Source organism: Mytilus edulis, chromosome 3, assembly GCF_963676685.1.
Source record: "Mytilus edulis chromosome 3, xbMytEdul2.2, whole genome shotgun sequence".
Classification (NCBI taxonomy): Eukaryota; Metazoa; Mollusca; class Bivalvia; order Mytilida; family Mytilidae; genus Mytilus; species Mytilus edulis.
In genome coordinates, this window is record NC_092346.1 from 80,676,789 (window position 1) to 80,686,777 (window position 9,989).

Sequence of the window (9,989 nt, forward strand, 5' to 3'; positions counted from 1 at the left end):
TCTTTTTTTTTAAATATAGATTTGTTTCAAATTTAAATCAAAGGTTTATATCAGCAATGTCTGAGACCCAAGTTGAAAATTTAAGGCTAATCAATGATTTTTCAGGAGTTATGTTCCTTAAAGAAAATTGCATTGTCAGTTCCCTCTTGTGTACAATTTTTGCTAAATTTGAATGAAAGAGGTGGGTTCATAAAGAGCTATATTTGGCCAAATATTAAGTCCTTTGTTAAGTGGTTTGGTCAAGCTTTTCTTATAAAGCATTTAAATTTACACCCTAAATAGGCCAAAAGTAGAGAATCTTGGTGAAATTTTTCAAAATCCTGTAGAATTCAACCATATTTAGGTTTAGGAAACATTGAGGATATGATTTCACAAATTAAATGTTTAAATCATATATATGAAAATATTTTATCAAATAATATTTTAAAAAGATCTGTTGTGGAAAAATTAGTTTTGTGCTATTTGTGACATCATGGACAGAACTTAAATTTTAAACAACATAAAGACCTTTTGTTCTTTGATTTGTCAATAAATCCTTATTGGAAATTTTATCATGTTATAGGGGCCATATTAGGATCTTGTTGAACCTACTCCTAAATATCAAAGGTTTATATCGCAAAATCTAAATTAAAAACTAAACTTATATTGTCCATCAAAAAATAAATAAATTTAATTCTTTGTGTACTTGGATATGCTAAATCTGACTGTATATTGAACCATAATAGGTAAAAGTCTAATTTCAAATTTTCAGTTCTTTCACCACATTCACTCTGTGTCAGAAACCTTTGCTTTGTCAAATATTTAATCACATTCCAAATGCAGATCTGTATTAAGCTTGAATGTAGTGTCCTCACATGCCACAACTTTTCTGATTGGACCTCTGCATTTGTTTTTGTCAACCAACTTCTTGTAGGATTTATTGCCCGATTATGATTTTTGTGCCCCGTTTATGGGCATTATGTGTTTATGCCCCACCTACGATAGTAGAGGGGCATTATTTTTTCTGGTCTGTGCATCCAATAGTCGTCTGTCTGCGTCCTTCCATTCGTCTGTTCGTCCATCTGTCCCACTTCAGGTTAAAGTTTTTGGTCAAGGTAGTTTTTGATGAAGCGGAATGCCAATCAACTTGAAACTTAGTACATTTGTTGCTTATGATATGACCTTTCTAATTTTAAAGCCAAATTAGAATTTTGATCCCAATTTCACGGTCCACTGAACATAGAAAATGAAAGTGGGAGTTTCAGGTTAAAGTTTTTGATGAAGCTAAAGTCCAATCAACTTGAAACTTAGTACACATGTTCCCTATGATATGATCTTTCTAATTTTAATGCCAAATTAAATTGTTTACCCAATTTCACAGTCCATTGAACATGGAAAATTATAATGCGAGTGGGCATCCGTGTACTTTGGACACATTCTTGTTTCGGTCTGTGTCCCCATTCGTATGTTTGTCTGTCCAGGTTCAAGTTAAAGTTTTTGGTCAATGTAGTTTGATGAAGTTAAAGTCCAATCAACTTGAAACTTAGTACAAATGTTCTCTGTGATATGATCTTTCTAACTTTAATGCCAAATTAGAGTTTTGACCCCAATTTCACGGTACACTGAAAATAGAAAATGATAGTGTGATTGGGGCATCTGTTTTCCAATTTTTATAATTTTTTTGCAGAAGCAGAGAAGTTGCTTCAGTGGCTAAGTAGTCTAAGTAGTTCAACTACTGTATCACTAACCTGCCAACATTGGGAGTTTTAAGCCTGCAAATGGCATCATGAATCAACAAGGGGTTGTCAGTTGTCCTGCCTAAGGTCATAGTTTTCTCTGGGCACTGAGGCTTTCTCCTACAATTTAACCTGACTGCAACGAAAATGCCTATAGTGCTAAAATTGGTGTTGAATAACAACCAATCAATCAGAAGCCAACATACAGAGCAGTAATGTATAGCAAACATGTGCAGAAAATGTGATCAGCAAATAACTCAACATGGTTGAAATCTTTGATTGAACCCTGAGATGATGTATTGCCCTTGAAATATGATTGTTTTTTAACATATTTGCAGGTTTTGCACAAACTTCTATAGATTAAGAGAAACAGTATAAAAGCAAAAAAAATGTTCAACACAATAATATCAACAAGTCCGTCAACATCTCTTTATTTTCCTTGATTGATGATTTTTATCAATTTAATCATTTTTGTTAAAAAAAACTTTAGGAGTTAGAGAGAAACCTTACACAGCAATTAAGATCAGGAAAATTGGATCAACCAGTAAGTCAACATGATTTATAGCAATTAAACACGTACGGATAATTAATTGCAATAAAGGAAAAAATGACAAATTTTTATTTTAGCAATTCATGCTCTTGTAAGTCTCTATATCAGTGTCTTGGTAATTTTCTATTGTCCCTGGTTTATAGAATCAATATAAGATGTTCATGTCTGTCTGACATTTTCTTAATTTTCATTGCTAATACACATAAGGTTATGTATAAAGGTGGGAAGCACTTGTCAACATGATTGGAAATAAGAAACTGATGGTTTACACGAATCATCAATAATGAATCCCACAAAGTATACTGTTATTCGTGAGGCAAATTTGGAAAATGAAAGAAAAGTATTTGCAGAAGAAAAGTATCATAGGAAGATCATTTAGTCTATGGCCAGCATTAAATGGTAAAAATATTAAGATACTCGTCTTGGCGGTTTTGTGTGGATTTCCGTTAATTAAATAAAAAGGCCATATAAGATGTGTATCCGATAACGAACAATTTAAGACCATTTTGTCATGTTTGTTGCTTTGTGTGGCTCTCATCGTGGAATCTCTCATTGCTTATCAAATCCCAATGAAACCTAGTGATAAAGAAAAGATTACATTATAAACACCCAACAGTGGACTACCAGTATATTTCAATGCTAGCTAGAACAGTGTAATGAATCATCAATGTTCCAGAGAATGATTATACCCCATGGAACAATGTTCCGTATTGTATACTGTGTTTGACCCGTCAGTGTGTCAGTCCTACTTCTCTTCTCATCTACTCTGAAACCACACAATAGAATTTCACGAAAATTATGAGATAAAAGAACATACTAAGTAGATGTGCCCATGGACAGGAACTCTAGGAATTATGCCCGTTTGAGGCTAAAATATTGGCCTAAATATACTGCTGCAAGATCCTGAACAACATGTGATAAGTTATACAATATGATATGGTAAATGACACTAAATCAACCCTCGACATCACCAAAAAATAATAAACCACCTTTATGTATATTTTCTTACTTTGAAATTAGATCGAATGCAATTTTCTGTTACTATTTGGAACCGGTAAAAGAGGCGTATGTTTAATAGTTTTATTTAAAATCATTTTGGTAACTGATAAATAGGGATGATTATGAGGTACATAGCATTTACAAGTATGTTAATTACGATTGTATTAGAAGTTACGTTTTATAAAGAATTCATTTCATAACAACTCATTTTACTTTAAAATGTACAGTTCTATATCAATTATTACGTTACCATAAACAAAATCTGAGTATAATACAGAATCTATCGCAAAGCTAAAGTCCCTGAAGTTGTAAACCAGAAGATGCAAGAAAAAACAAATCCTTGTGCAGAAACTAAAGGTACAAAAAAATACAAACTATGGGCTTGCGAAGATAAAGAAAGCAGATAGTGAAAAATGAAAGACTTTAATTCTCCAGAAATTTGTAGATAATTAGTCGCCTTGGGCTGTTTTCTACTTTTTGGTTTGATAGTTGTATCTTTGACACATTCCTGATTTCCATTCTCAATTTTAGGTGAACTTCCTTCAAAGAAGAATTATTAAACAATGCTCAAGAGGTAGAAATAGTTCTTACGTCATTAGCCTTGACGTGCATTCTATTCAGAGTTCATCATTAAAAGAGTTGCAAGCTAATTGAATAGTTCTACTGATTCAAGTTGAAATAGTTTTAGCCGAAAAATCTTGTCTATCTTTATTAATAGAACTAAATAACCAGGAATTTGAGGATATGCGAAGACAATAACAATCAAAACCAAGGAGTAAACAAAGACTCACAAAACCAAAGGACATTAACGTCAACAGTTATAAATAATAATTAAGAAACAACACGAACTCCACTAAAAACCGGGAGTGAAATCAGGTGCTCCGGAAGGGTAAGCATTTCCTGCACCGTATACGGCACCGTATAGTTCGGTAATGATGGAAGTTTATTATGACTGAGGAAGAATATCAGATATGACTTCTGACACACTTTTGTCATAATGGTCAATCAGCTCATGATGGCGACCGTAAAATTTCTAGAGTGATGACCTTAATTTGATTGATTCATAGCCCTGTCTTAGCAACTTTTGAGAAAACAGTATTCCTCGTTCAACAAAATCAACGTACTTTGAGCTAGCTCTAGAGTAACGTATCAATTGAGACACATAAACTCCATATGATGGTGCCGCTGGGATGTTGCTACACAGAAATGGAAAGTTGACTATAGGCAAATTAAAATCATCGCGTTTGTCATAAATTTTGGTATTCAACCTACCATCAGTAGTCATTTTGAGAAAAAGTTATAAATATGAAGCAGATTTATCTGTGTCTGTAGTGTCGAAGACTACGAGTTCTCTTTAGATATAAAATGATGCTTGGATATAACAGCACTTTTGAACTGTAATCACAATCGGTTTTGAACCTCGACCAGGAATTTGATTTTTGGCAAAAAAGACCTGATCGGTTAAGAGAGAAACCGAAGCCTTGTCCCTTGCAAAACGAAGACAATCCATTTGCGTTTTTAAAGCAAACAAAACCACACTAAAGCAAATTCAGAGATCAGATTAAAACCCTGTGTCTTGAGCGTTAATGAGTGGAATTCTTAACTAAAAGAGAAATGAACTCATCATTACCAAATCTGCACCTCCAGACAAGAAAAAAGTCTTAGAAATAGCTAGTCGATAACCTTGAATGGTAGATTAAGTGATATCTCTTCAAAAAATGGATCAGAAAGTCTACTAGTTGCTGTAGAGAAATTTGGAATGGACTAACTTCCAAAGATTGTCTTCTTGGCATAATGGATGATTTTAGTGAAATCTCTAACTGTTCGGGAGACTTCTTGGTATTCGAATCTTCAGAAAATCTCTCTCCTTGAAGCTATCATTAGAGAAGACATGCGAACAGATGTAACTTCTCTGGGTCGGTATGAAGAAACTTGCCCTTTAACTGGGAAAAATATTCTGCATTTCTATTGGAACCAGTGGACGAGCACAATACAGGTGAAGATCCAGATACCAAGCTTGTTTGGGAAAGCCGGGGCATAAAGAAAGATCAGACGTTTGCTCTGCTGAAATCTTTAGAAGAACTTTCGACAGGAATCTGAATGGATGAAAGGGGTAGGCAAATATTCTCTCTTATAGAACACTCGCGGCGTCTACTGTAGGCTTTATGATTTAAAACAGGAGACACAAACACTCCAAGTTCGTAATTTAGTCATGTTGCAAACAGGTCTACATGAGGAAACCCCTCCCCCTTACTGATGGGTTATTGCCTGAAAAAAAATTAAAAAATCTCATCCTGTTTCAACTGGATTAAATTTTAAGGACAGATCATCTGCTAACACGTTGCGTTTCCCTGAGACATGAAGAACTACAATCTCTAGATGAAGATGATTGCAAAGAATGGATGATGGTATGTTCCTTCAAAAGATCTAGAATCCACACTCCTGAGACTTAAAGACATTCAAGATAGGCTCCTCAACCGAAGTTAGAGGTATCTGTGAACAAATTCTTATTTAGAACTGGGGAGAACAGGAGTTGGTCCTTCAGAAAGTTCACCAAACCAGACGAGAAGAGTCCTGAAGAATGATTGAAACTGGAAATTCCAAATTCTGCGTAGCTGGGTGCCAATGCTGATGTAGATAAAATTGAAGAGGTCCAATTAGCACAACGTCCACTTGAGAATTCAAAAGACCTAGGAGTTGTCAAATTTGAGACCAGTAAATGTTTATAAGATAGAATCAGGTGAACTTTTGAACAAAGAATATAAAAAAAAATCCTGAAAGTAGAACCAAGCCATGAAGAGAAACGTTTTTTCGCTTAGAAAAATAAAGTCTTGAGAAGAAATCAGGTCTGATTGTTGTCGAGAGGTAAGAAACCTCAGGGAGAGAAACCGTTTGATGACTACATCGGTGTTGAGATTGAGTTTCTCGAGGAGGGCTCCTTGATCAGTGAGTCGTCCAGGTATGAATTTATCTGAATAGCCTGTAAATGAAGATTAACTACGGCTACCTGCAGGCCAAAGAACGAGCCCTGAATTGGTAAACCATGTTGATCCGATCATACCGAAGGAATATGCGCAATGATTAGCGAAAAGTAAAATCACAAAAAAACTGAACTCCGAGGAAAATTTCAAACGGAAATGAACTAAACAAATGGCCAAATCAAACGAATGAATAACAAAAGGGAACATCCAAATGGGCGTCCGACATATCCAGGGAATCCGATGTGGTCCGCATAAATTGAGCATTGACAACAAGCTGATTACTGGTCTCATTTCTCCGATCTTCTTTGAAATCGGACAAAGAAGAGAAGGGGAAAAGCCACCTGGATCTATTGGATCTATTGGAGATTGTCCGATTTGTCAAAAGGGTCTCTACTTCGGGACAGGAGATTGTATACACATGCAGAAAAGTGAAGATGTTTCAGTGCATCCTACTAGCATATCGAAATGTTTATACTTGGCACATGATGTTCGAAGACAAATGAAAAACAAACATGCGCAGCATCAGCAACAGCAATATCAATAGCAGCAGCAGCAGTTCCTATCTCGGAAGGAGGAGTGTGCGAATGTTCTTGGTGGGAGCAGCAGTCACCACAGCAGCAGCACTAAAAACAGCAGCAGCGGCAACAGAAGCAGCCTAAGCAACCTAAGCAGCAGGTAATTCCTCTGAAAGAGGAGCAAGAATTTTCTCAGCACCGATATTTTGTTTTTAATTACCCATTTACGATTTTTGTATCTGGACCGACCTCGTGCGGAAAGACAATGGAAAAAATGCTACAACCAGTAAGGAGGATATGCAAGCCCTGCCCAGAAAGAATCGTTTGTTGTACAAGATATGGCAGCCACTCTATGGAGAAATACAGAAATCCACCGTGAGTGAATTTTTTCTTGGAATCCTGGTCGATTTAAAAAGTGACGGCTTTTTCTTCCCCAAGAAGAGGAATATGTCAACATCGCCTCAAGATTCTAGAATCAACGATCTATTTACGGAAGGCAGCCATCACATGAATTTGTCGTTAGTGGTTTTAAATCAAAACTTGTACTTTGGAAAGAACCAACCCTGAAACGAAACTTTCATTACCTCGTGGTCGACAATCCGTCGTGACACTAGCACGACAAATGTATCCGTCTGTGTCGGACTTTTATCGTCGGAAATTTGAAGAGACGACGAACAGACACTACGGATTCCTCCTGGTTGATCTGAAACCCGGTACGACACAATCGTCAAGACTGCGAACTGATGTCTTGCAGACGGGCAATGGAATTGACACCTCTGACGAAATGAAGGGCAACGATAGTTCATGCCCGTCAAGACTATGAACTGATGTCGACACCTCTGAATAAATGTTGAGCCACGATAGTTCCGACACTGAAAGTACAACGTCAGATAGTAGATAGCAGGATTAATTTTGTATTTACGCAAGACGCGCGTTTCTTCTACAAAAGACTCATTAGTGACGCTCGAATCCAAAAAAGTTAAAAAGAAGTTGAAGAGCATTGAGGACCAAAATTCCTAAAAGTTTTGCAAAATACAGCTAAGGTAATCTATTCCTGAGGTAGAAAAACCTTAGTACTAGTATTTCAAGAATTCAAAAGTGACAGAGAGGATCTAATATCTTGTATATATTGCGAACTGGTCTGTGCACACTTATCATGGTTTAAAGGATAATGCTTGCTTACCAATGTCTGCTTAGGCACTAGAGGGAATTTTGAGCGGATCGTCGGTCAGCGTTTTCTGTGCAGACGACATACTAGCCTATGTGATTGACAGACATAAAACCTACGTGGTCAACACGGACAATTGTGACCATGAAGAAACACCATGCAGAGACACACCAGCAACAATTTAGAAATGTTCTCATCGATAACGGACCCAAGTACAGGACAATTGTAACCATAAAGAAACACCATGCAGAGACACACCAGCAACAATTTAGAAATGTTCTCATCGGTAACGGACCCAAGTACCGGACAATTGTAACCATAAAGAAACACCATGCAGAGACACACCAGCAACAACTTAGAAATGTTCTCATCGGTAACGGACCCAAGGATGTCAAATTCAACCTGACTTTTCGGAAACATATGTACTATACTGTGTCTATTACGTGAAAAAAGATGTCAGAGGATCTAGATGGAAGATGTAGTGAGTGACTTTTCATCGGTCGAACCTGGATGTCAACTTCGGAAAACTCATTGCGTTATTTTCAAACTGATATTTTGGAACACAATCAATCAGCTCTGATGTAGTATTGATAATTAAAAGTTGCCAATATCATCTTTTTTCCCATTTGTTTTGTGTGTATAGATCATGTGGAAATATGTCGGGAGTGTCAGCTACTGAGCGTTATTTTACCCTGCAACCTTCAATAAGATAAGAGAATAAATTAACATCAATAAAAAAAACCCATACAAAACACTTTTCCTGGCCTTTTTTTCACTATCAGATTTAACCAAGCGAACAAAAAGGGTGTTTTACGTTTTCAAAATGACAAAATTAAGATATAAATGGGGTTTGAACTTATATTTAATAAATATATATATATACAGATAATGATATTGAAACATATGTTGAAAGCCTTGTTGAATAACACGTCTGTATCATCACGGTCCGTTGTATTGATGTGAAGTTGAACCCTAAATGCGCCACCGTTGTTACTTTCAAAAAACGAAAAGAGACTCCTCACTCTAGACGTAGTGATGAAATTTGTCCAACGTTTAGTTACAAGTTTTTGTATTGATTTTTTTAATTGGAAGACATACTCTTTTTTAAGGAACGTATCCACAATGCTGACACGTATTACAATCTGGGGCTATTATACTATTAGTTAGTATTATAGTCCCAGTTACAATGCATCATTTGACGTCAGGTAGACACTGTATAACCAAAAAGATTCAGGTTCCTACGCATTAGATGTGAGTCATCGGTCTCTCGATGACCAAACATATATAATATTAGGGGGCGGGACATTCTCATATTTGGCAGTTAGACCGGGGCATGTCCATATTTGGGACAATCACAGTACCACGGGTTTTGGTGGGGTTATAAAACCTCATTTTCTACTACTATAAACGAAATGTACTTTTTTGTTGTTATTATTACTACTTATATTATGTATAGTACCTTTTGAACCTAATAAGCAGATATGTCATATATGGACCTTCCCAGATGATTTAGGATGGTAACCTAACACTAATCTGGGACTATTATACTAACGTAGGTATAATAGTCCCAGCACTAATATACTAATGATATATGTATAAAAAATCCAGTTATATTGCAAGCCAGGGAAGATGACATATGGTCAAATAATTAAATTCATAATTAATTTTTTTTTGGGGGGGGGGGGGGGGTAATTATTGAAAAAGCGGTAACAATCTGTTAGGCAATAATTTTATATTTACAATATGTGCTTTATGAGTTAGATGAAATATATTCATTTGGAGAAATAATATATATATACAACTGTAGAGCTGAGACTACTATAACACATGTGTTATAGTAGTCTCAGTGTAGAGTGAATAACTTTGAATTACTGGAGCGGCTTTCACGTGCTATCTAGTCCAAATACAGATTGAAAAAATCAAAACGAATATTGACATTTCTCCTGAAGTAATAATTTGCCTGAACTGGATGAGGATATTAATTAAACGAACGAAATTTAGAAGGGCTTAAAAATTTGTAATTGAAGTCCGTGGTGGTTGTATCGGTCAATGGGTCATATA